The sequence below is a fragment of the Leguminivora glycinivorella genome, chromosome 9 (assembly GCF_023078275.1).
Source record: "Leguminivora glycinivorella isolate SPB_JAAS2020 chromosome 9, LegGlyc_1.1, whole genome shotgun sequence".
Taxonomy (NCBI): domain Eukaryota; kingdom Metazoa; phylum Arthropoda; class Insecta; order Lepidoptera; family Tortricidae; genus Leguminivora; species Leguminivora glycinivorella.
In genome coordinates, this window is record NC_062979.1 from 13,311,401 (window position 1) to 13,338,520 (window position 27,120).

The following is a 27,120-nucleotide window of genomic DNA, read 5'->3' on the forward strand; positions in this document are numbered from 1 at the left end:
GTGGTAATTGGCATTTGAATATTTTAAGTAGGTATCCTTATTCTCAAATAAAGGTTCAGTGGCGTACACTTAATTTTTGAGGCAAGGAAAGACAAAAGGATTGAAAAACAATTCATAATTTTCCAGTACGTATTTCACATCACGGAACCATTTTGTTTATGGGAGGCGTGCGCGGAGCCGAATCCTACACGTAGACACTATTTGATACTTTAATGAAATGTGTGTGCTGCCCTTGCCTAGTGTCATGGGATGCACGCAGAGGCAGCATCCGCAAGGGTGTAAGGACTCTTTGAGAGTTGATGGAATCTAAAATGAACGGCTACGCATGGGATAAAAAAATAGGACGGTCTGGCTCAGTCGGTAGTGACCCTGCCTGCTGAGCCGCGGACCTGGGTTTGAATCCCGGTAAGGGCATTTATTTGTGTGATGAGCACAGATATTTGTTCCTGATGGATGTTTTCTCTGTATATAAGCATGTATGTATATAAGTATGTATATCGTCGCTTAGCACCCATAGTACAAGCTTTGCTTAGTTTGGGGCTAAATTGATCTGTGTAAGGTGTCCCCAATATTTATTTATTTATTTATTTTATAGTAGGTATCCATATTCTTAAATCTTTTTTGAACTAATGGAAGGAAATATGAGGACAGTATTCAACGCTAGAGGCGCCAGTGTCTAAAATATCAAATATTAATATTATTATCAAATATAATAAGCAGTAATTACTGCTTACGCGCGTCGCGTTTTAGTTAATAAAAATGACATTTATGACAATCGTCCCTTTATTTTTTTTATAGGTTAGGCATCGAACATACTGAATTACGAAAATATGTTCTGCAGTTTCATAGGTAGTTTTAGGTTAGGTTAGGTTAGGTTTATCCAGAGGCCGTGAGTTCAAGTCTCACCCAAGGCAGACATTTTCCACTTTTAAATTTATTCTAAGCCTAGTGGCATCGATTGCAGACGTTTCTGCTAATCAGAAGTTAAAATTTAGTTTTAGGTTGATATTTCCTATGGGAGAGCAAACTTTTATTTCGCGTTTTGGGGTTGTGGTCCCGTAGTAAAAGTTACTCAGCACTTCCAGTTAACGGTTTTCGTTAATTTACATATACTTTGTGTTTCAGTCGTTTCAGACATAGCACCATAGCATTTAGCCACAAAAAAAAATTGTAGACAAAATTTGCTTTACACTTTAATATGAAATTATGTTGATAGGTAACATCAACCATAATATATAGCCAGTATAGTTTGTATACAAGCGACGATCGTACATTATACATAATAGGTACATAATATGCTCCGTGAGTTATAATAAATATTTGTCATCAAGTTGTATGGAATCTAATAAGCAAATTCTTATGTATACATATCAGAAACAAGCAGAAGTGTAAATTAATCCTTTTATTTTACCCTTTTTAGGGTTCCGTAGTCAACTAGGAACCCTTATAGTTTCGCCACGTCTGTCTGTCCGTCCGTCCGTCCGTCCGTCCGTCCGTCCGTCCGTCCGTCCGTCCGTCCGTCCGTCCGTCCGTCCGTCCGTCCGTCCGTCCGTCCGTCCGTCCGTCCGTCCGCCCGTCCGCGGATAATCTCAGTAACCGTTAGCACTAGAAAGCTGAAATTTGGTACCAATATGTATATCAATCACGCCAACAAAGTGCAAAAATAAAAAATGGAAAAAATGTTTTATTAGGGTACCCCCCCTACATGTAAAGTGGGGGCTGATATTTTTTTCATTCCAACCCCAACGTGTGATATATTGTTGGATAGGTATTTAAAAATGAATAAGGGTTTACTAAGATTGTTTTTTGATAATATTAATATTTTCGGAAATAATCGTTCCTAAAGGAAAAAAAAGTGCGTCCCCCCCCTCTAACTTTTGAACCATATGTTTAAAAATTATGAAAAAAATCACAAAAGTAGAACTTTATAAAGACTTTCCAGGAAAATTATTTTGAACTTGATAGGTTTAGTAGTTTTTGAGAAAAATACGGAAAACTACGGAACCCTACACTGAGCGTGGCCCGACACGCTCTTGGCCGGTTTGTTTTAGTTTCTGCTTCATTAAAACCATGAAATCAACTTTACCTCTACCTTACATAAACCAAATACTGTGCTGTCAGTTTTACGTTCTAAAACTTTTTCAGCTGAAGTTTTTGAAATAAAATACTAATTATAATTTCCCTGTGACCTGCAACGCTGCACGCTGACACTAATTACTACAACACAGAATCGTACACGTGTATTGTGTTAGTTTCAGCCACGGAATTTAAATTAGAACTAAATTTGGATACCTGATTATTAGTTAGAAATGTTTATCCTGTACATAACAAGGAAGTAAGTAAGTGTGTATTAGTAAGTGTGTTATAGGATGAATCCTTGACTTCTTTATGAATTATATAATGTATTGAAAAGGATGAATCCTTGACTTCTTTATGAATTATATAATGTATTGAAAAGGGATGGATATATGCTAGTTATTTCTCTTTTTGGTAGGTGGTCAGTAGGTTCTTGTTTTGCTAGGGATGCTACTTTGTCGATTCGATTATCGATAAAATACACACTTACTTATATTCTCACCTTAAAAATAATATAAACTTGATACATATAAAAGTAACGAAAACATACAATATCTATTATAAATATTTCATTAGGATTATTATGGCTTTTTGACCATGAAAGTCACATATTCATACTGTATTCTTGGCTAACCATCTAACCATACCTACGGATTGCAAATAAATGGTTTGTTTATGTACTTAATACATACATAACCGCTCATTATTCTTCTCTTACTAAGGCCCATATCACATTATCATATATATTTCATCATAGATGTGTATGTCTCCCTTCTTCTTTGACGCGAAGAAAAAGGACGGCATGTTGTCTGTGATCATGTGATTTTTATGATAGTGCAATATCGGCCTAAATAGTATGTGTAAAAAATACGAGTATATGAGAAATCAATACATTCTTCTCTTCTCTTTACGCAAAGACCTAAGTATTTAAAATACTTTTATTTAGCATCTATCTTATGTGAAGTCCACCACTCAGAATCTACATACCTCAATAATATCTTCTCTATCAAATGGAAAATAAAACAAACGGCAGTGTAGGTGACATAATTTATTATTTCAATAGTTGCAACTATTTTTAGTTTCTTTTAATCATCTATGAGAATATCTGGAAAAACTAAAAAATATTAATGGTTGAGTTCGCTAGACCTATTACATTACCAGGTCCGTGATGCCTACCAATAAACATGCATGTCCTTTTTATTGAATGAATGTCGCTGACGTCGATAAAAATTACACAATTTACACATCACTATGATATAAACATAACCTAAAAGTAGTTTGAAGAAATATCGAAAAAACATGAATAAAACTATGCAGAATTTAATACGGCATTAGTTATATATAAACTATCAATGTCGTTTTTTATGTTCCGTTTAGATCCTACAAATAATATTATCGTTAATTGAACGAAATTCACTAATGAAAGGTTACATGTTCTTGGCAGTTTTCTTTTCACCATGTAGTACGTGAATTACAGTCCTTAATCACACAGGCCACAGTCACATAAGGAACTTGAACACATCACAAATAGTAACATAGCAGGTTAATCAACTATCTATTAGGAATAAACACAATATAATTAAAAATCGGCCAGATGACCGCCGAGATATTTGACTTAATATAATCTTAATAACTGTACATAGTCGTATTAACGACTATGTACAGTTGTCAAAGGTGGACACCGACTGTGAAAGCTAAACACATATTTAATTTAGCCGTATTGTAACTACTAAAAGGCAACCAAAAGGCAACCACTTGGCAATCGTTTAGTGACCAGTGACCACCTTCGGGAAAACGAAACTTCGCATTCGCTCATAAACAAAACGTAACAATGTGTTGTGAGTAAGATTCATGTCACCATGCTCTTATTTTAGCATGGCTTCCATGCTTTAGTTATACTTCCGTGAGGCGCTTAAACAAATATACGATTTCTATCAACTTACTGAAATGTCATTTGAATCGAAATGACAGACTCTGCCACAGCACTAGTTTAAAAATAAAGGCTTAGGTACTTATGGCTACAGACTAGCCAAGGCGAAGACTTAGCTAACCATGGAGCTACCGGTATCAAAATTATTTTGCTAACATAGTAGGTATGCGTAAGTGCGTTTTCACATTATCCGATGCGATATCGGATGTAGGACCGATATCCCATACATTTAGGCCGTCATCTTTGATTTTTGCCTTTGAAACCCTTCCTTGATCGGATAATGTGAAAACGTACTAATTCGGAAATTCCCTAAGTGTCACAGAACTCATCCCAGTTCAAAAATGCATACAGACCTGCAACATTTCTGCAGGAAATATCTAAATCAATGTTTCTGCCTTGAATATTGGTTTTTCCAGGAGCAAAAATTTATGAACGTCACCTGTGTAATATTGCTAACCAACGTGCCGATGCTGCAGTAGCGTGGTTTAGGCACACATTTTATATAGATACAGGGTGAACAAAAAGGCAATACTTGTTTTTCATTTTTTATTGAGCCTCACAGATCGAATAACCATTTGACAACACTTTTTAGTTTACTTTGAGTAATCAGTAAATACATACTTATAATATGCAAAAGTTTTTTTTAAGTCAATAATTCTGTCACAGAACATAATTATTGCCTAAACATATTAATAGTAGGTATTAAATAGAAATAAGTAGGTATTTACTCTTAAAAGAATAATGTCCAAATCGTTTAAAATGCAGATTCTAGTGCAGTCGTAGAGGTAAATCTTTTATCCCAAAATGAAAAAGGAGTTGCCTGAAATAACAGGCAGTTTTACATTTGGTAAGTATTGCATAATGCAGTAAGATGACTGTGGAATTTATAGCGTTTGCCAACAGTAGGGGTGTGATTTGCTTACACTTTTTTTTTTCTTTGGGTGTTTGAAACCACATCTTCAAACCCGATCTAATCTATAGTATAATTAAAGAAAAAACGTAATTTCAAGATGTGAAAAAAAGTTATCCCATAGGTAAAGATTTACAATAGTTACAATATATTTATTATTGAATTGTTTTCCTTTTAACCTACCCATACATGGCTAGAACGCTTGCCATGAATGAATTTCTCAAGGGCGGGTCCAGCTTCGTACCCAGGGGAAGGGGGGGGGGGTCAAGTTATCAATGTGTGTGCCCAGCCCAGGGGGTCACGTGGTGAAATTTTATGGCCAACCTAGGCTCCAGGGCAATTTTATGTTTTCATTCTTGGCATGGTCTTAGTTATTTAACGTTTCATCATAAATGCATAGGTATTTCAACAGTATTTATTAAATTCCTTTGTCCTGCAATGCAACACAATAAAATAAAATAAAATTGTGGTGCATCTCTAAATTCTACAACAGTCACAACGAATGCTCAGCGATTTGAATTTCAGAGGCGAATGAAAATACGATGGCTATTTAAATGGCTGCTGCTTAAATCTGTGTTCTGATTACGTATTCTGTCGTTGGTTCGTGGAAGTGTCTAGACAACATGTTTCGCTGCCAGATTTAATTAGCCTGGCATTTCTAACATGTAATAATAGATGCGAATTAGGACATATTATATTTATAATACGGCAGATGAGGTAGCCTATGTACAATCTGACCAAAAAAAGAGTAGAAATTAAAAAGAGCCAACTTCGTAATGTCGTCCCGTTTTCTCAGACATATTGATTGGAAAGGGATGACACTACGATGTTTCCACTTTTTAATTTCTTCTCTTTTTGGTCAGACTGTAGAAATTCATCTTAGTTATTTTAAGGAAAAAATACGGGCCTTCATGTGACATTGTTTATAATAGAAATAATTTACATATAAGTACTAGTAGTCCGTTTTCGACTATGATCTGTTAAAAAATATTTCGTTATTTTAAAACTGTGAACTTTGTAGGTTCCTGATCGACGGCGGTATGTTATTTCAGTAGCAATTGGCCGCGTAGCTGTAACTGCCCCGGAAGGTTCTCGATAGTTGTCTTAGTACGTAGACGTACGTTGTTATGTACTTAGCAAATATTACTTTTTTATGGAAAAGTGATTACTTCTGAATGAAAGTATTTATTTTTCTGGTGGAAAACCTTCATATATATTATTATTTAAGAGTTGTTAGTATCATGTTTGTAATTACAAGCGATTTTTCGCGTAGTCATATTCATACAATAATGTTTATTGTATTCATATCCTATTTACCTGTCTATTTATACTCAATATTCCAAGCAAATACCGCGGAACTAATTCGACTTTTAGTAACAGTCCTTTATTCATAGCTTCGTTAGTGAGCTTTTGTTTCCTTGTTATGTACAGGATAAACATTTCTAACCAATAATCAGGTATCCAAATTTAGTTCTAATTTTAATTCCGTGGCTGAAACTAACACAATACACGTGTACGTTTCTGTGATTGTAGTAATTAGTGTCAGCGTGCAGCGTTGCAGGTCACAGGGAAATTATAATTAGTATTTTATTTCAAAAACTTCAGCTGAAAAAGTTTTAGAACGTAAAACTGACAGCACAGTATTTGGTTTATGTAAGGTAGAGGTAAAGTTGATTTCATGGTTTTAATGAAGCAGAAACTAAAAAAAGTATAAAATAGAGGTAAAAGGATTAATTTACACTTCTGCTTGTTTCTGATATTTATACATAAGAATTTGCTTATTAGATTCCATACAACTTGATGGCAAATATTTATTATAACTCACTGAGCATATATTATGTACTAGGGCTTGCAATATCGGACGATTTTCAATTCCGGAACTGGTTTTCGAGATTGGACTTCAATTCCGGAATTCCGGAACTAGTTCCGGAATTGGACAATTTTTTTTGTTTTGTTTTCTGGTGGATTTCTGATGAAATAATACAGTTTTAAATTGAAATTTATTATTAATCGACGTTTAAGACAATAACTCCGTACCTAAAAGGCATATAACACTGCAATTTTCATTTTAGTAATTTTACAGAAAAGCCCATTTTGTGTCAAAATCGGTCTTGCTAAGTATTTCGAACAACCACAAACGATGCAAACGAGGTTTTAGTGCCAATATTGTGATAGTAGTTAACATTAAAGTAAATATATTTAGCATTATTATTTAATAGTATTTGACACATCATACAGTAATAAAAACTACATATTTTAGACAAAAACTGAATAAAACTACCCCAAATACAGTGTTTTCCTTCTGAACTTATTTCATATTTGAGGATTTACAGCAATATGGACGAGGACAACATTATTGTTTTATCAATTTAATCTAATAAAAACAAGGGTTTTAAAACTTTTAAGAGCGTTATAACATTTCGGCGTCGGGCGAAATTAGGTATTTTACCCGCCGCGCGAGCCCAATATGCCGACCCTTTCTAGCACGTCTTATCACTCGCTCGCACTACAATAATGGACAAAACAATCTTGATCCTTTCTATGGAATTTTGATAACAACCACAATCTACTATCTCGATATAAACTTTTGGTTTCTAATAAACATTATTTTGTACGAAAATACGAGAATATAGCGCGAAATAATATCAATTATGTTAAAATTTATTTAAAAAATTAAAGTAATAATTATAAAAGTAGATCCCATCCCAAATATTTGCTTTTGTTATATGATAAGTATTAGAGTAAAGTATAATTATTTTGATATTTTTTTAAATGTATAATTGTATATCTCCTGCATGTTATTTATAATTGTTTAGCTCTTAGTCTTTTATTGTATACCGTGTAAGCGTTTTGGTGAAACACTGTTAGCTTATATGTGAGAAATAAATGAAATAAATAAAAATAATTATATTAATATGATGATAAAATAAGACAAATACAATTCTAATTACTTCAAGGTGGTGCTCAGGGTCTGATGATGGAGCCAGATGGTGGTCACCAATACCAATGAACAATATGACTATACAACTTCGTGGTTTACATGTCATTCTAGCATTTTCACTTTCACATTTCAAGTGCATATACCACGAGTATAGGTTTTCGGGTGTGCTGATTTAAAAATTAATGACCGATTTGGAATCTGACATTGCTGACTGTCACTTTGACACAAAAGTCGTCATGGGTGTCGTAAAATAGGTTTTAGGGGTGCTGATTCCAAAATTAATGGCCAATGTGGAATCTGACATTGCTGACTGTCACTTTGACACAAAAGTCGTCATGGGTGTCGTCAAATAGGTTTGCGGGGGTGCTGATTCCAAAATTAATGAACAATGTGGAATCTGACATTGCTGACTGTCACTTTGACACAAAAGTCGTCATGGGTGTCGTAAAATAGGTTTTAGGGGTGCTGATTCCAAAATTAATGACCAATGTGGAATCTGACATTGCTGACTGTCACTTTGACACAAAAGTCGTCATGGGTGTCGTCAAATAGGTTTGCGGGGGTGCTGATTCCAAAATTAATGAACAATGTGGAATCTGACATTGCTGACTGTCACTTTGACACAAAAGTCGTCATGGGTGTCGTAAAATTGGTTTTAGGGGTGCTGATTCCAAAATTAATGACCAATGTGGAATCTAACATTGCTGACTGCCACTTTGACACAAAAGTCATCATGGGTGTCGTAAAATAGGTTTTAGGGGGTGCTGATTCCAAAAATAATGACTAATGTGGAATCTAACATTGCTGACTGTCACTTTGACACAAAAGTCGTCATGGGTGTCGTCAAATAGGTTTCCGGAGGTGCTGATTTGAAAATTAATGACCGATTTGGAATCTTGACATTGCTGACTGTCACTTTGACACAAAAGTCGTCATGGGTGTCTTCAAAAAGGTTTTTGGGGGTGCTGATTCCAAAATTAACGACTATTTTGGAATCTCACAGTGCTAATTGTAATTTTGACACAAAAGGAATCATGGGTGTAGTCAAATAGTTTTTAGGGGGCACTGATTCCAAAATTAATGAAATGATTTAAAAAGTAATGACCGATTTGGAACCTGACATTGCACAGTACCCCTGGAAAGGAAACCTATTTGACGACACCCATAACGACTTTTATGTCAAAGTGACAGTCAGCAATGTCAGATTCCAAATTGATCATTAATATTGAGATCAGTACCCATGAAAACCTATTTGAAGACACCCATGATCACTTTTGTGTCAAAGTGACAGTCAACAGTGTCAGATTCCAAATTGATCATTAGTTTTCAAACACCTCCGGATACCTATTTGACGACACCCATGACGACTTTTGTGTCAAAGTGACAGTCAGCAATGTCAGATTCCAAATTGGTCACTAATTTTGGAATCAGCACCCCTAAAACCTATTTTACGACACCCATGACGACTTCTGTGTCAAAGTGACAGTCAGCAATGTCAGATTGAACATTGGTCATTAATTTTGGAATCAGCACCCCTAAAACCTATTTTACGACACCCATGACGACTTTTGTGTCAGAGTGACAGTCAGCAATGTCAGATTGAACATTGGTCATTAATTTTGGAATCAGCACCCCTAAAACCTATTTTACGACACCCATGACGACTTTTGTGTCAGAGTGACAGTCAGCAATGTCAGATTGAACATTGGTCATTAATTTTGGAATCAGCACCCCTAAAACCTATTTTACGACACCCATGACGACTTTTGTGTCAAAGTGACAGTCAGCAATGTCAGATTCCACATTGGTCATTAATTTTGGAATCAGCACCCCCTAAAACCTATTTTACGACACCCATGACGACTTTTGTGTCAAAGTGACAGTCAGCAATGTCAGATTCCAAATTGGTCATTAATTTTGGAATCAGCACCCCTAAAACCTATTTTACGACACCCATGACGACTTTTGTGTCAGAGTGACAGTCAGCAATGTCAGATTGAACATTAGTCATTAATTTTGGAATCAGCACCTCCTAAAACCTATTTTACGACACCCATGACGACTTTTGTGTCAAAGTGACAGTCAGCAATGTCAGATTCCACATTGGTCATTAATTTTGGAATCAGCACCCCCTAAAACCTATTTTACGACACCCATGACGACTTTTGTGTCAAAGTGACAGTCAACAATGTCAGATTCCAAATTGGTCATTCATTTTGGAATCAGCACCCCTAAAACCTATTTTACGACACCCATGACGACTTTTGTGTCAGAGTGACAGTCAGCAATGTCAGATTGAACATTAGTCATTAATTTTGGAATCAGCACCTCCTAAAACCTATTTTACGACACCCATGACGACTTTTGTGTCAAAGTGACAGTCAGCAATCTGAGGTACTACATATTCGTAATCTGAAAGTAATCAAGTCAATAATTTCAGTTATTTTGAATCGACTATGATTCCGAATTATTGGTAATAGTAATGATTGTATAGATGATTAGTGATTCCTTTACATGTAATGGTAATTTACCGTTTCACTTGATTACATTACAAGTAATCTGACACCCAGTAGTGTCAGATTACAAAGTAAAATCAAGTAATCGTGTAATCCGGAATCGATTACGATTTCCCCATCTCTGGGTTTAGTTATATGGTTCATTGGTACTGGTGACCACCATCTGGCTCCATCATCAGACCCTGAGTACCACCTCTTGTCAAAGGTCTTGTTGAGACGAACCCAACGAGCCTAAACACGAAGTCGTTTACTTACATGGTTCACTGGTACTGGTGACCACCTTCTGGCTCCATCATCAGATCCCGAGTACCATCTTGATGTGTCTTATCATCTTGACCGTATTGTAATTTTCACATTTTTATCATCACAACGTTGTAATACTTTAACATTTAAACATAACAAAGTATTACAAAAGCAAATATTTACGGATCTAGGATCAAACTCGTTGGTCGCTGTTTACACACACACAATGCGAGGATAGCCCGTGTAGAAACAAGGCGTCCGACCCACACAACAATAAATATTCTCGACGTTTGCGATGAAAACTCGGAGACCAAAGCGACATACGTCTTACCTCCTCGAGCTCCGGCGCGGCACTGAAATCGCAGGCGTCCGTCGCCGGTAAAATAGCGACAGGAAGGCTAGTTTTCAAAAAATTGGCAAAAAATCATGATAAAATATTATAACGACAAATGGATAACAGCAGTTTAAGCACATTGTGCAGATTATTTATATACTAAAATAACTTCGATAACATGTAGATTTTCGGAGAAATGATCACTTGTTTCGATGTATTTTCAAGACAAAATTGAGTTCGTTTTACTTTCAATTTCTCAATTTCAAAGGATTAAATGATAAATATTGTTTAATGGGCCTTAAGTACAAGATATTTGGAACTTAAATTTACCTCATTTATGAGAGTGATCTTATCAAATTGTACATAATAAGAGCTCCGAATTCTGTGCTTCACGCGGTTTTTCCTAAACGAGCATCAGAAAAACAATCATTACTAATTGAAAAAGCTTTTTTTTTCATATGTTTTTTATTTAACCGACAGTTAATAAGATGTTCTAACTGAAACAAGTACTTTCACTGTCTTTTAGTATGAGTAAAGTGTACAATTTTGTCGATAAATATTGTGCATTTTACAATATATCGCCTTTTTTTGTCATAGCGCTCTTAAATGCATCGATTGTCCACCGAAATAATGTAAAAAAACAATGGCACAACGTCTTATTCACATAAATGTAATAAAATAAATATTGAATTACCTGTATCATACTCGAGGCCCAAAAAGTCAGATTACCTGATTTATACCTAGGTACATGTACATATACACCTTGAATTCTTGTAAAAAATAAAGCATAGTTTTCATATCCACCATTTTCCATACATTGCAGTAAAGTCCACCAGTTTAGTAAAATATGCACACGTCTTTGTGAAAAGTGTATAAGTAACTACGACGTTATGCTTGTGAATGAATGTAATACCAAATACTTCGTTTCGCATCTGAATTTAAGTTCGCAAAACCAGAAAGTGACAATGGTTAATATTAGCGCCATTAGCGGGTTAAAATTTAAAACTACACTATCTCGCTCTAACTAGCCCCTTTAGCCATAAAATAGGGTACTACCTGAGTCCGAGCAGTGTCTAACTTATGAATTTACATATTTCTTATACATTCTGTGGTAATTTTGTAAAATAACCAGGCTGATATTACACGTTTTTATCTAAAAATATATATTTTTTCAATTCCGGAATTTTCGATATTATGTGTTTCAATTCCGGAACTGTAATATCGGAAAAATTGTCCGAAATTCCGGAATTTCGAGATTCCGGAATTCCGGAATGCAAGCCCTATTATGTACAGTCAACCAATTGGAACCCTAGGCCACTGTAGAACTATGTCATAGTGACATTAGTGACGTTATACCTAAATCAGATTGTAAGAAATCTCTGACTGCTTGTCATTTTGACATGGTTGTAGAGTGGCCTAGGGTTCCAATTGGTTGACTGTACCTATTATGTATAATGTGCGATCGTCGCTTGTATACAAACTATACTGGCTATATATTATTGTTGATGTTACCTATCAACATAATTTCATAATAAAATGTAAAGCAAATTTTGTCTACAATTTTTTTTGTGGCTAAATGCTATGGTGCTATGTCTGAAACGACTGAAACACAATGTATATGTAAATTAACGAAAACCATTTACTGGAAGATGCTGAGTAACTTTTACTACGGGACCACAGCCCCAAAATGCGAAATAAAAGTTTGCTCTCCCGTAGGAAATATCAACCTAAAACTACCAATGAAACTGCAGAACATATTTTCGTAATTTCGGGGCTGTTCTCATATAGTAAAAGTTGCTTAGTATGTTCGATGCCTAACCTATAAAAAAAATAAAGCGACGAATGTCAGAAATGTCATTTTTATTAACTAAAACGCGACGCGCGTAAGCAGTAATTACTGCTTATTATATTTGATAACAATAATATTAATATGCCTGGTTCACAAAACGCATTACTCGAGGGCGATTATTACCCCCTCTGAAGCAGATCAGCTTTGCAATGAGAGTCCTAAACGAGTTGATACGACGCTCGATCCGTACTTGCCATGCAGGGACACCTCCGGCGGTCCTAGTTGCACGGTCAGCGTCCGGAAACTTGACTCGAGCAACACGGCACGCCGCGATGGCTCCGCAGTACATGATCGAGTGTGTATCATCTAGATCTTTACTAGTCCGTATAAATGGCTCTAGTAAAGCGTTTAAGGCTCCCATTAACGCTAGATTGCGTCTATTCATAGGCAGACGTGGTAATCGTGGCCTAGGATTGTTTGTGGAGCGATACTGCGTAATCGCCTCTTCCAAAGACCTCCTCAGTTGCTCATTAGCAGGCTCACTCCCGCTCTGACTCGCGAAGTCCCCGCCGTCGTTACCGGAATCAACCCGCGGCGCATCCGGTGTCAGGTCGGGTTCGGGCACCGGGTCCGGCGACATGGCGGGCAAATTCCGCCCCGAGGCGGGGTCCGCGCGAGCAGCGAGAGCCTCCTGGCGAAGCCGATCAAGTGTGGCGTCATCCAACCGCCTTGACCGCTGAATGACGCGCACCTGATCCGATAGTCGCTGCTCCGATACGGTGGTGGTGGGTTCAAGCGTCTGAAACAGAAGCAGCATTCTTGGACGATACGCTGACAGCCTAGTTCCCCCCTCTGTAGCCCCATAGTACGCTCGCATGACGTTCTCGTTCATCAACTGAGACCATCTCATGCGGCGCACTACACCACCGGCAGCGGGAGCCGTGGGCGGGGCAGGATGTCCCGCAGGCCCCAAGCGTGCCGGCAGCGGTGGCCGCCCTCGTCGCGCAGGTGGTCGTGGCGGCGGTGGCGGCGGCCCGCTCTCGTCGCTCGACTCGCTGGTGTCAGCCGCGGCGGTGGCGAACTCGTCGCTCGACGGCGGTTGCGAGGAGACGGACGAGGCGGGCGAGGGTGGTGGGCGTGCGCTTTGTAGAACCGCTGATTGTCCGCGTGCTTTGCTTCTTGTTATCATTTTTGTTGTCGACACATGTTGTACTTATTTGTCATGTTAGCTTCTTGCCCATGTGTTCATGATAGAATTCTCGTATCGTGGGCAATATTTTCCACAAAAACAATTATAAAATCAACATGTAAATGCAACAGGCATTCGCGGGGACGGACATCAGGCCCCGCGACTATTTGGCCAATGTCACAGAGCGCATCGACTTCCTGAAGCAGAAAGTCTATGCATGGGCAAGCCGTATTCGCCGCTACAGAAAGCGTGTGGACCGATTCCAGCAGAATCGTCTTTTTCAAAGCGACCAAAGGAAAGTATACCGAAGGTGGGAGGAAACCGACCCTCGTGTGTCTGACGTGCGGCTGCCGGATGCTACTGCCATGTCTGATTTCTGGCGTAGCATCTGGTCGGTGCCCGTCGAACACACGGAGAGTGAGTGGATGACCGTTGTCGAACGCGAGTGCGAGAACATCGAACCTATGGGGGCTATCACCATCAGCCCCGACGACGTAAGTTGTGCTACCCGTACGGCCCAGAACTGGAAAAGTCCTGGACCGGACGGATTGCACAACTTCTGGCTAAAATGGTTTCGATGCTCGTACTCGCGTTTGGCAACGCAATTTCAACAAGCCCTCGATCTTGGTTCTCTCCCACCTTCCCTAACAACTGGTGTTACTTTCCTGCTCTATAAGTCCGGTAGTACCACGGAAGCAAAAAACTACAGACCCATTACGTGCTTGCCTACACTTTACAAGCTCCTTACATCCATTTTGAGAGCAAAAATTAACGCGCATATTGTCGCTAACAACATTCTGGCTCCCGCTCAAAATGGATGTAGGGTTGGGTCCCGTGGTACTAAAGAGCTCCTCCTCATAGACATGACCATCTGCCAACAAGTTCGGCGGAACAAGGGAGCCATCTCGGCCGCTTGGATTGACTATAAGAAGGCCTATGATTCGGTGCCTCATTCATGGCTGAGAAGGGTATTGGAGCTGTATAAACTTGATGCAGCTTTAATATCCTTCCTGGCTGCATGTATGAGGCAGTGGACCACAGTCCTTCGTCAACCAGGAGGCAGGGATGGCCCCCTGGCCCGCAGGACTTCATAAGGATTGAGCGAGGAATATTCCAGGGTGACAGTTTGAGTCCATTATGGTTCTGCCTAGCTCTGAATCCCCTCAGCACGCTGCTGAAGGATTCTGGGCTAGGTTGCCGGCTTCGGAGAGAGGGTGAAGTCATCTCTCACCTTCTGTACATGGACGATCTCAAACTATTTGCACCGAACACCCAAGACCTGATGGTGCTATTGAAAACCACAGAAGTTTTCAGTACCGCCATCAGAATGGAGTTTGGTGTCGATAAGTGTGCGGTCATGCATGTACAGCGGGGGAGGTTGTAAATTCAGAACATTTTCAACTTTCTGAGACGATGTCGTTCAGATCTATCTCTGAATCAGAAACCTATAAGTACCTTGGTATGTCACAGTCGTTGGGTATTGAGGATGTTGGCATTAGACGGTCGGTGAAGGAGCGCTTTTTCAGTCGGCTCACAAAAGTCCTTAACAGTCTTTTGTCAGGAGGCAACAAAGTGCGCGCCTTTAACGCCTGGGTAATGCCTCTACTCACATACTCCTTTGGCATACTACGGTGGACCCAGACTGAGCTGGACGCCCTGGATCGGAGGGTCCGTTCACTGCTTACCACACATCGTATGTTACACCCGCGCTCGTCTGTTATGAGATTGTACATCCCACGGAAGTGCGGAGGTCGAGGCTTCCTAAACGCCAAAGATCTGCACAACCGTGAGGTGTACAATCTCAGGAATTACTTCCTTAACAACGAGTGTGGGATGCATCATGATGTGGTGGCAGTTGACGGAAACCTCACGCCGCTCTCCTTGGCGAAAGAGAACTGGCGCAAACCTGTGGTACTAAGTACTGCGGACCGCAGGGCGGTATGGGAGAGCAAGCAGCTACACGGGCGGTTCTACAAGGCCCTCACGGGACCCGATGTAGACCTACTCGCATCGGTGAACTGGTTACGATTCGGGGACCTCTTCGGAGAAACCGAGGGTTTTGCCTGTGCAATTGCGGACGAAGTTATGATGACGAACAACTACCGGAAATATATCCTGAAGGACGGTACGGTCGACATTTGTCGGGCATGCCGCCGTCCCGGAGAGTCACTCAGGCATATCATTTCCGGTTGTTCTCATCTTGCTAACGGCGAGTACTTGCACAGACATAATCTCGTAGCCAGGATTATTCACCAGCAACTTGCTCTTCAATACGGCCTTGTGGACCGCGAAGTACCGTACTACAAGTACTTACCTGCGCCAGTTCTTGAAAATGGTCGTGCCACGCTCTATTGGGATCGATCTATTATCACTGACAGGACTATTGTAGCCAATAAGCCTGACATTGTGATAATAGATCGACTGCAACGCCGGGCAGTGCTCGTTGACATCACCATCCCCCATGATGAGAATCTCGTGAAAGCCGAGAAGGACAAGTCCAGTAAGTACCTAGACTTGGCTCACGAGATAACCGCCATGTGGGATGTTGATTCAACGATCATTGTTCCGATAGTCGTTTCAGCGAACGGTCTCATAGCGAAGAGTCTCGACCAACATCTTAAGAGACTCTCGCTAGGTGGCTGGATCAAGGGCCAGATGCAGAAGGCGGTGATCTTGGATACGGCGCGGATAGTCCGACGGTTCCTCTCTCTGCAGCCCTAACCACCGGCAGCTTGGGCCCTGCCCCGCTGCTGGCGGCACCCTAGGTTAGGTTTTTTATAATGTGTTTATATGTTTTATATTGTTTTGTAAGTGTTATTTTTATTTTACTTTTATACTCATATTGTACAAAACCTAACTTAAGAAAAAAGATAAATAAAGGATAGTATATTAATATTAATATTTGACATTTGAGACACTGACGCCTCTAGCGTTTAATACTGTCCTCATATTTCCTTCCATTAGTTCAAAAAAGATTTGAGAATATGGATACCTACTATAAAATAAATAAATAAATAATTATTGGGGACACCTTACACAGATCAATTTAGCCCCAAACTAAGCAAAGCTTGTACTATGGGTGCTAAGCGACGATATACATACTTAAATAGATAAATAAATTGCAGAAACCCTAATCTAATAAATACATGCTTATAATACAGAAAAAACATCCATGAGGAACAAGTATCTGTGCTCATCACACAAATAAATAAAAATGCAAATATATGCATTTAACAAGCTTTGTTATTAGGGAGGCTTGAAGCGCCTCCTTGTACATAGGGCCTAATCGATTCAACCAATTCGAAATTAATCGTTAGATTTGGCAAACGATACGTCTTAGCCACATCGCAACATACTTCAAAACAAATGTGTCAAAAATGTGAACTTACAGACCGGGTATAGTAACCATTTAAGTTTATGGGCTAAAGCACGACCATTTCAAATAAATGTTTCGTATTTGCCTTGTCTTCAGCTGCAAGTTTCATAGAAAGTAATTTCCAAGGCTCATAAAATTCTGCTAAATGGTAAGAGGCGCGCGGGCAAACATGGTAATGTTTGAGCCGTGACATTTCGGCGGAGACAAGAAATTAAATTTCAAAGTACTTACATTGTATCTCTGTAATTTTGTGCCTCAAATAACGTTTGTATTGTTAACGTTTGGGCTGTTGTCAGTTGCCGGAGCTCGCACCGTCAATATCTCCTGAGGATGCCTCGAAGTGAAGCGAAACACGTGTCGCGCGTATTTATTTTTCTACCTATATTTCCAAGTATTTTGTGAGATTTTCGATTTCTAGGACAGTTTCCTCAAATCGATTTTCTGCTTGTTAGTATATAAGAAGACTCTCAGATCAACATTGTCCTCCGTAAATACGTATATGGAGTTTTTGTCAAGATCACTCACTAAGAGATTTGGCGCTTTGAATGTGGGAATCTCATTTTCAGCCAGAGCATTTCGTTGGTCTTCATTTACGGAATTGTGTGCATTTCCTGGAATATTCCAGAAAATTTCAAGTTTTAAAAGCATATTCAAACAATTTTAAACAACGCGGTTGCAGTGTTGGTAACAATTTGCTTAAATACTAGCTTATGTGGCGACCACACAACGAAAGGCATAAAATTACGAGTGTTGGTTTATGGAAGATATAAAGTGAGTTTCATAAAAGGATTACACGTGTTAGTTACATGTACTGTTTTGTTTACATTTAATTACCTACACAAACAAAACAAATAATATAAAAATAACGTATTTTTTCATGCATTGTGACATATCCACTGTGTTATTAATTTTGAGACAAACAGGTTTTTCGATTTGTAGTTTAGTAACATGCAAGATTTATCACAATATTTGAAACTCACACTTTAATAAAAACGTAATGTTGACTAATATATTATGCACTCTAAAAAAAATTTGTTTGCTCCTATCAATATTTTGATCGTCGTAGTCAAGCATCTTGATTCCATACGAGCCTGATAAGATCTTAGACAAATGGAATAAGGTAATTTTGATTGCTCTTACTTTTGCAACGTAACTGAGACAATTAAGATCTTGTTCAATAATTACATGAAAAATAATTAGGCGAACTAAATTACCTTAGTAAGTTCAACTAAGCACTTGATAATTATTATCATGATACGTAACTGTATCAACTAACGCAAACCAGTTAGTTCAACTATGACGTTGCTCAATATTAACATGGAGAATGATTGTATTAATTATTTGACCTAAATAAATTCAACTAAGAACATGATTACATCTACTTACGAACCTTGTGAGTCTGAACTAAGATATTGGTCAATTTGAATATTAATTGTTTAATCAATTCAACTAAGACATCTGTCAATATTAACATGAAGCATTACTGTATTAACTATTTAATCCGAATAAGTTCAACTAAGAACATGATTACATCTACTTACGCACCTTGTGAGACTGAACTAAGATATTTTTCTATTTGAACATGAATTGTTTAATCGATTCAACCAAGATGTAGGTCAATATTAACATGAGGCATTACTGTAGTAACCATTAAAACCAAATAAGTTCAATTAAGGACATGATTACATCGATATACACACTTTGTGAGAGTGAACTATGATATTGTTCAATTTGAATCTTTGTTTTGTTATACATTTCAACTGAGAAGCTTGTTCAGTACTATCATTCATGTTCAATTGTACTATGACTTACTTTGTCTCATTTACTAAGACAACAACCCCTTATTGATAATTGTCATAAAACACCACGGGACTGAATTAGACAAATTATGTTTTATACCTATTTACAAATACATACGTTAACTTGACAGATAACATAAAACGATTCATATCTAATTCAGGCTGGTGATGCGTTTATGAATAACGCCATAAATAAAACAAAAGTTATAAAAAAATGACATTTATTCATAATATACTTGGCACCTACTACTACTACCTACTTAGAATAAATAGTTTTTTCTTGCGGCGGTTATCACATCACAGCTAACCTAACAACTTACAAGTTCAATGGAGGAAGAAATCGAAATTTTAAAAACATGGGAGTTGGAGAACTTAAGACGCTACAGGAGCGAAAATGCTAAAATGGAAAGGAGCCCCCTTTCAATTTGGGAATTCAAATTTAATATACAAGTGTTATTAACTAGATTTATCGAAAAAAAATGTCCATTAAGAACTCAGTTAAAAAATATTGCGAAAAAAATCTTTAAAATCGAGGTTCCGCTCTCGACTGTTTCCCCCTTCAAAATTAAGTCAATCGTAACTAAATTTGAGAATCTGAATAACAATGAAATAATCAGTGTCGGACCGTTCAGTTTTTGTGGCTAATTGTTACCAATTTTGAATACCACACCTTTTTTACGCCATAATCAATAACACCGTTTTTGAAAATTTTCGATGGGCTCTAGCGTCTTTAAAAATAAGAATCTCAAAAAATCAAAACGGTCCGACACAGATAAAAATTATTATAATCTGTCTTGAAAAAAATCATTGCTGTATCTTGAAAAACCAGGGAGGAAATAGTCGAGAGCGTTTGTATGGAGAATAGATCACTCCTGTATCGTCTTAATACCAGAGTTCACCAGTAAGTACAATGTATTATATTTTCATTGTATTATATATTTTGTAGCACGTATCTACTGCGTTCATAATGGACTGTCTTTCATAGATTATCGATCTGCTGACAACAACTAGAAATGATTCGATTTTTTCAAGAGACTCACCCACAACAATTATGTATGGCTGGCATGACAATCCTATTTTTTGAAGTGTGGCTATGCGAAGTTCGATGGTCTGGCTAATTTCTACACTAGAGCGGATATGCTTTATGAAACCTTCCCTTACTTCCATTTTACTGGGCTTCCAATTTTGACTTGCACCGGAACCTCGCTTCTTCTTTTGGCGGACTGCCGCAGTGTTCAGCAAAAATGGAATGGTGAGAAATCCGGCTATATTCGTTGTTTCCTCATAGGGCGCTATAAAAATGGGACTAGTTAGTAAAATATTATTACAAACGATATAATATAAGGAAAGATCAATGCGGGTAAGTGAACAGTGGGGCAACTGAAACGAGCCACGAAGGGCACGAAGGTTAAACAAACTTTGCCACCGAGTGAAATACAAAATTTTACACTACACCGACACAAACAAAATATTAACTGTAAAACATCTAACTAAATCAAATCTATCAAGCTTGAGACATCCAGTTAAAATTTGTATGAAATTTCTTTGCACTCTTGTGGACAAAATGCAGTTTTGCTATCTGTTTTTGAAGACTAAAGAGAGCCTTTGCCAGTCGGTGTGGTGAAACTAACTATTTTAACATAGACAACATCTGCTTTATCAATTTTATCATATACTTACAATTGGTAAGTGCAGTAAGTTCGACTTTTTGTATTTCAGCTGTTCCTGAAGATTTATTTTCATTGATGGAAAATTTATAAACAAATTGTCCTAGTAAATTTCATGTGCTTTTGAAGTCGTTAAGCCGCTGGAATGATAAAACAAACAATTAAAAACAAAAAGTAAAAAGAAACGAATGCAGTATTCAGTTATACATATAATAATTATTTTAAAGTTACATAGTAAAAAGTGACTTAGCTAGTTAATGTTATTATATTTACCAAAGAATATCCTTGTGGTTTTTTGAGAGCAGAATATTTTCAAAATAGTGATGCAGAGTCCAATGACTTTTCCACAATCTGAAAAATATTTAGAAACTTTACTTTTCATTTGCCTCTTTAATTAATATAATTATAATACAATTAATTACAGTCATAACCTATACACTCACAGTATAATGTATCATAATAATAAATAAATTAATTAATGTAATAGGACATTCTTACACAGATTGACTGGGTCCCACAGTAAGCTCAAGAAGGCTTGTGATGTGGGTACTCAGACAACGATATAATTAATAAACAAATAATTATATAAATAAAAAACATCCATGACTCAGGATTCTCAGGAACATACCTGTGCTCATCACACAAATAAATGTCCTTACCGGGATTCGAACCCAGAACTGCGGCTTAGTAGGGACGGTCACTTAGTCACTACTCGCTAGGCCAGCCCGGTATCTTGCCTAACAATGCAGTTATATTAAAAATATTATTGTGATAAGATGAGTATGTTACTTCAAAAATGGTTGGAATAAAATCTCTCTCTGGTATGTTGGTCTGCCTATGCAGTATTCATTTATTGAATTGAAATTCTTATAATGTTTTTTACAATAAAATACAGAACCTCCTCCTTCTAGGTAAAGAAGTCTGTTAGAAACTGCTTACCCTGGAATTATAACTGGGCTCTGCTTTCTTCTCAGCAATTGCAGATGGCACATTTTCCTTTTCCGAGGACAAGTTTTCCTTTTCTGAAGTTTCTATAACTATTAGGTCTGTGCTTATGTTAAACTCAGAAAAATCCATCAGGGTCTGGAAATGAATGATACAATTAATATCACATACCATACTACAAAATTATGAACAGCGTGGAAAAATATTTGGCCCTAGAGGAACCGTATTACATCTTTTTTTAACTCAAAGTTAATATTTTTCAATATTGCTACAATATCTATAATTGGGGGGCCATTATGCTAGCAGACAAGATTTAAAATTGAAACAACTCTTAAGGGCAAAAGGTAATTATTTCTCTGTTAATTAATCTATTACAAAGGACTCCACTGAGCCTTGCCTTATATTATGAAACTAGCTTTTACCCGCGGCTTCGCCCGCGTAATAAAAGTATTCATTAAGATTTTCATTTGAATCCTTAGGTTTCTCTGTAGGTATATTTATCTGCGATTATTTCGATTGCACATAATACTTTTGCTTGCAATGATTGTAGAAATATTACACATCGACCACAGCGTAGGTAATTCTATATACGCTGGGGAAACCTTTATAAACATCCCACATAGCCCGTATTTCGACACTATGATCGGTGGGTAAAAAGTACTTTTTTCTATTATCCCTTACAATTTTTTACATTTTGCTTATACTTATCGCAAACGTAATCTTCAAGCAAGCAAACAACGATCGTCTTAGAGCACATTGATTGTAAGAGACCGCCGACCGATTATCCGTATCCCTCTAACGATACCCATATTATCCGTATCCGTATCCCTATCCCTATCGCTATCGCTATCGCTATCCCTATCGCTATCCCTATCCCTATCGCTATCCCTATCGCTATCCCTATCCCTATCCCTTATCAAGATGTTTAATGATATAACACTTTAAGTTCTCGCGCTTTGTATACATATTTAAAGTCACATACAGGTCGAACGCGATTAATTAACATTATTTTTACCTTTTTTCCCAACGTTTCGGCCAGGTTGCACTGGCCGTGGTCGCGGAAGACTGACGTCCCAGCAAAATGTCACCGGAGATGTAAACAACACAAAACTACCCGATATTAATTTATATAAATGTTCGGGGTAGACAAATAAATATAATCTACCCGCTTTTAGTTAATGTTTATTTCCCACCATGTTTATTTTAAAGGTAAAAATAATGTTAATTAATCGCGTTCGACCTGTATGTGACTTTAAATATATGTTTAATGATTTCTTATCAAGTGCTAAAATATAAAGTTTCATGGTTTTATCTTTTAAAATTAAGAAATCCCATACAAACTTTCAACCTCTTTTTCAACCCCTTCATCCCTTTTTTTCGAAATAAAAAGTAGCCTATGTTTTGTCTCAGGGTCTAAAGATTGTCTGTTCCAAATTTCATCAAAATCGGCTGCGTAGTTTAAGCGGGAAAGCGTAACAGACAGACAGACAGACAGACAGACAGACAGACAGACAGACAGACAGACAGAGTTACTTTCGCATTTATAATATTAGTATGGATGGATTACTCTCTAATTTACTAAGTTTACAGAGCCGAGGGCTAGCTACACTTGAACATGAGACTAAGGTTTTAAATTATTTAAGGGAACAAACGTGGATCAGCGAACTCTTGAGTTAAAACTACGGGTAGAAACGGTGTACGGCGGATATTAAAATAAAAGGTATAGTAACACGGAGGGTGCCAGAACCATAATTATGCCGGTTCGATGATGTAGATAAGAGTGATTGGAAAGGTCTAACCTCAAACGTGCTACGTCAGCCGCCTCAGACCACCACGACTGCCACGTCAGCCGCCTCAGAGATGGTGTCGTGTGGATGACGGCAGCGTCAGCTTGCCGCCTGTAGGTTACCGGAACACAGCGGGGAATGCTGGCGACCGGCGCGAGGATTAGGCGACGCGGCGTGAACCCTGAAATGTGTATACCAGTCTTTAAGTAAAATTCCAAAGACGGCGTCCGTGAGACTTGGATCGCCCGTAGGACAGGGGAATTGCCCCGGAATTCGAATTCCGAACGTCAACGCGTTCTGTGAAACGACCTACTGCTAATTTGGAATTACACATAACCTAAGTGACAATTTGACAAGGTTTTTAAAGAATGTACAATTTACCGTTGGTGGACAAAAGGCGAGCGGAGAGCAGTTTTGCACTTATTTCAACACCCGGGCACGCTGGGCGTCGCCTATTACCATCGGAACATGGTTTTATTAGCGTCCGATTCCGGGGCTGGAAAATATGCAACGCTTTGTTAGAAACTATCCAACTATAAGAAAATACACAACAGAATCACTATCAAAACTCACTCAAACGGGCGATTGCGCCCGATTTTGACTCGGGCTAAAGATCCCCTCGCAATTCTCTCCCTGGCAAAAATAATTCCGGTCTCTCTCATTTTGACGGAACTATAGTTACCATACCAAGTCTAAATCGGCTCGCGCCGCGAAAGCACATGCCGGACGTTCAACGAAAATTGAGCCAACTTAAATGTGTATTTTATAGACAAGAAATTTAAATGTGTATTATTACGAGATTGCATCCATTATCGGCCGGGGCCGCAGCCCAGCAAGCTATTGGCCTCGTGTCATTAGCAACTTGACTAAATAATGAAAAAAATACATTGTACTTACTGGTGAATTTTCGTATTAAGTTCTCCAACTCCCATGTTTTTAAAGATTCGATCACTTACTCCATTGAACTTGTAAGTTGTTAGATCTGTGATGTGATAGATAACCGCAAAAAAATTAACACAAGACGCGTTGACAAATCACTTCGGCGTCAGTGTTGCCAACTCCGATTTTGAAAAACGCTAGGCTAATGTATAGAAGATGTCTAAAATACGTTAACATTTTTTTTTAAATGAGTCTACCTCGAATTAAAGGCATAAAGGTACTTAAAATAAATGATTAAAAATAATTCATAAATGATTAAAAATAATTCAGTACCTATCTAAAATTGAAATGCCGTCAAATGATACCTAATGTGCAGTAAAATTCACCTTTGTTATTTGGTTACGAGTCTGTTGTTTTTTAGCAATATATTTGATGGAATTTTTATTTTAACTAATAGATAGTAATCAATAGTAAATTACGATACAAGTGCGAAAAATGGGAAATTTGAAACGAGTTGTGATTAAAACACGAACGAAGAGAGTTTTTTAAATCGACAGGAGTAGTGAATTACCTATAATACTTATTCTATTCGTACATGTATCGTACAACGTTTTACAATACATACCATAATTATGTAATAGTACATTACGATACAAGTGCGAAAAGGTGGAAGTTCGAAACGAGTGGCAATAAATTAAAACACAACAGAAGGGAGTGTTCTAAATCAACACGAGTTACGAATTTCCTTTTCGCACGTGTATGGTACGACGTTTTTCAGTACAGATGGTCCTCCGAAGTTTCGACCTGACAAGAAATGAACCACTTTTCACACTAGTGCGTAAAAAACGCAACATCTGTACTGAAAACTATATTATAAGTCAATAAAAATATATATTAGCCCCAGTGTCAATATATTGTAAGTAATATATTATATGTTGCCCGTGTGGTGACGGGTTAAGAATTTCACAACCCCTTTCTTCCCGTGGGTGTCGTAGAAGGCGACTGTGGGATACCTATGGGTTAAATTGTGGCGTAGGCGAGAGGCTGGCAACCTGTCACTGCAATGTCACAGTTTCGTTTTCTTTCAATCCCTTATTTGCCAAGAGTGGCACTGAAACGAGTAGATTCATGTGCTACCCCTTCATGGGATACAGGCGTGATTGTATGTATGTATGTATGTATATTATAAGTCATAATTTATTGATTATTTCTCCTCATTTCCTCGCAAATTAGGACAAATTAAATAAATATACTAAAGCAATCTAAGCCTTGGAATGCTTGAATTTTCTGCCTTAACATGTACCTATATAATTATATGCTTAAAATCCTTGCACTTTAAGATGAAGCCTCACGCGCCACGCCGAGTCACGTGATCACGCGTATATATATAGCGTAACCGAAATTGCTCTAGTGTGGCTTCACCCTTTAGGGCTTCTAGATAGAACTTGCTACAGGCTCTGCGCTGCTTTATCCGGCACTGCGTCTGAGCTGAGCCAATTATAGCATTTTTTCTGGGAAGGGGTGGATCCGTTCCTGACTTGGATACTCATGAAGAATACAAAACTGAACCCATATCGAGTCCGGCTATGCTAACGCTGCAGCGTTTTTGATAACAGTGTGCAAGCGTTATTGCGATTATTAAATAACTTTAACGATTCTGACAACACTTTCATAGTGGGCTATCAAATATGAAAAGCATGGTTAGCTTAATAGGATCAGCATGGCAATCCGTAAATAACTCACCCTTCCATTTATTTTGAAAATTGTTATATTACATCGACGTCCGCCACACACGAAAATTCATAATAAAATTGAATACCATATGGCGATGACAAATATGGTTGCTTTCAAGTTGATGCCTTAGACCAAATATGTAAAAATATGTGCCCAATGCTAAATAAAAATTTTCGATGAAAGAGCCGTGAAAATATCCCAGATCTGGTATATTTTATTCCGAGTTGGCAACACTCGCACGCGCTGCGGGAGGGGCGCGGGCGGAAGGCGGATGTACAAACGCTTACCCCTACTATTCACTTGATTGATCAGATTACCAATTATTTAATTTGTTTATTATGATAATAGATTTAACAATTCATTCTTAGTAGAACTCAATTCATTTCGTAATTGATACAACAATTTGATCATAATGGGATTGAGAAATGTATCTTCGTTGTTTCAAAATTTTATATGTCTAGAACTATTGACATACTTATCTGTCTTAAAGAATTAGTTGAGGATTGAAGCAATCTAGATTTAGTTTATGTCAAATACCAAGTCTTATTTGAATCAACAAAGACAAAATAATCAAATTAAGCATGAAAATGCTTAAAACCATTAACATACTTATTTGTTTTAATGAATTAGTTCAGGATTGAATGTACCTACACGTTTAGTTGTTTCAAATACCTAATCTTATTTGAACCAACAGACAAAATAATCAAATCAACTATGAAAATGTTTAAAACCATTAACATACTTATCTGTTTTAATGAATTCGATCAGGATTGAATCTACCTATGTTTAGTTGTTTCAAATACCTAATCTTATTTGAATCAACAAAGATAAAATAATCAAATTTACTATAAAAATGTTCAGAACTATTAACATACTTATCTGTTTTAATGAACTAGTTCAGGATTGAATCAACCTATGTTACATAGTTTTGCCTAACAAGTTAATAATTGATTCAAGGTGTTCATTGGTTAGGAATAACAAAACACCTAAGTTATTAGTTCAATC

The 27,120-nt window shown here is 37.7% G+C and overlaps 1 long non-coding RNA gene across 1 annotated transcript; it reads right to left on the reverse strand.

Moving 5' to 3' along the window:
• Nucleotides 1–20,013: 20,013 nt before the first annotated feature.
• Nucleotides 20,014–24,636, reverse strand: LOC125229480. Its single transcript, XR_007177407.1, has 7 exons — nucleotides 24,400–24,636; nucleotides 23,884–23,998; nucleotides 23,515–23,683; nucleotides 21,710–21,853; nucleotides 21,044–21,121; nucleotides 20,784–20,910; nucleotides 20,014–20,395 (listed from the first exon to the last, which is right to left on the reverse strand). It is a non-coding gene; the product is annotated as an uncharacterized LOC125229480 (long non-coding RNA).
• Nucleotides 24,637–27,120: the final 2,484 nt, after the last annotated feature.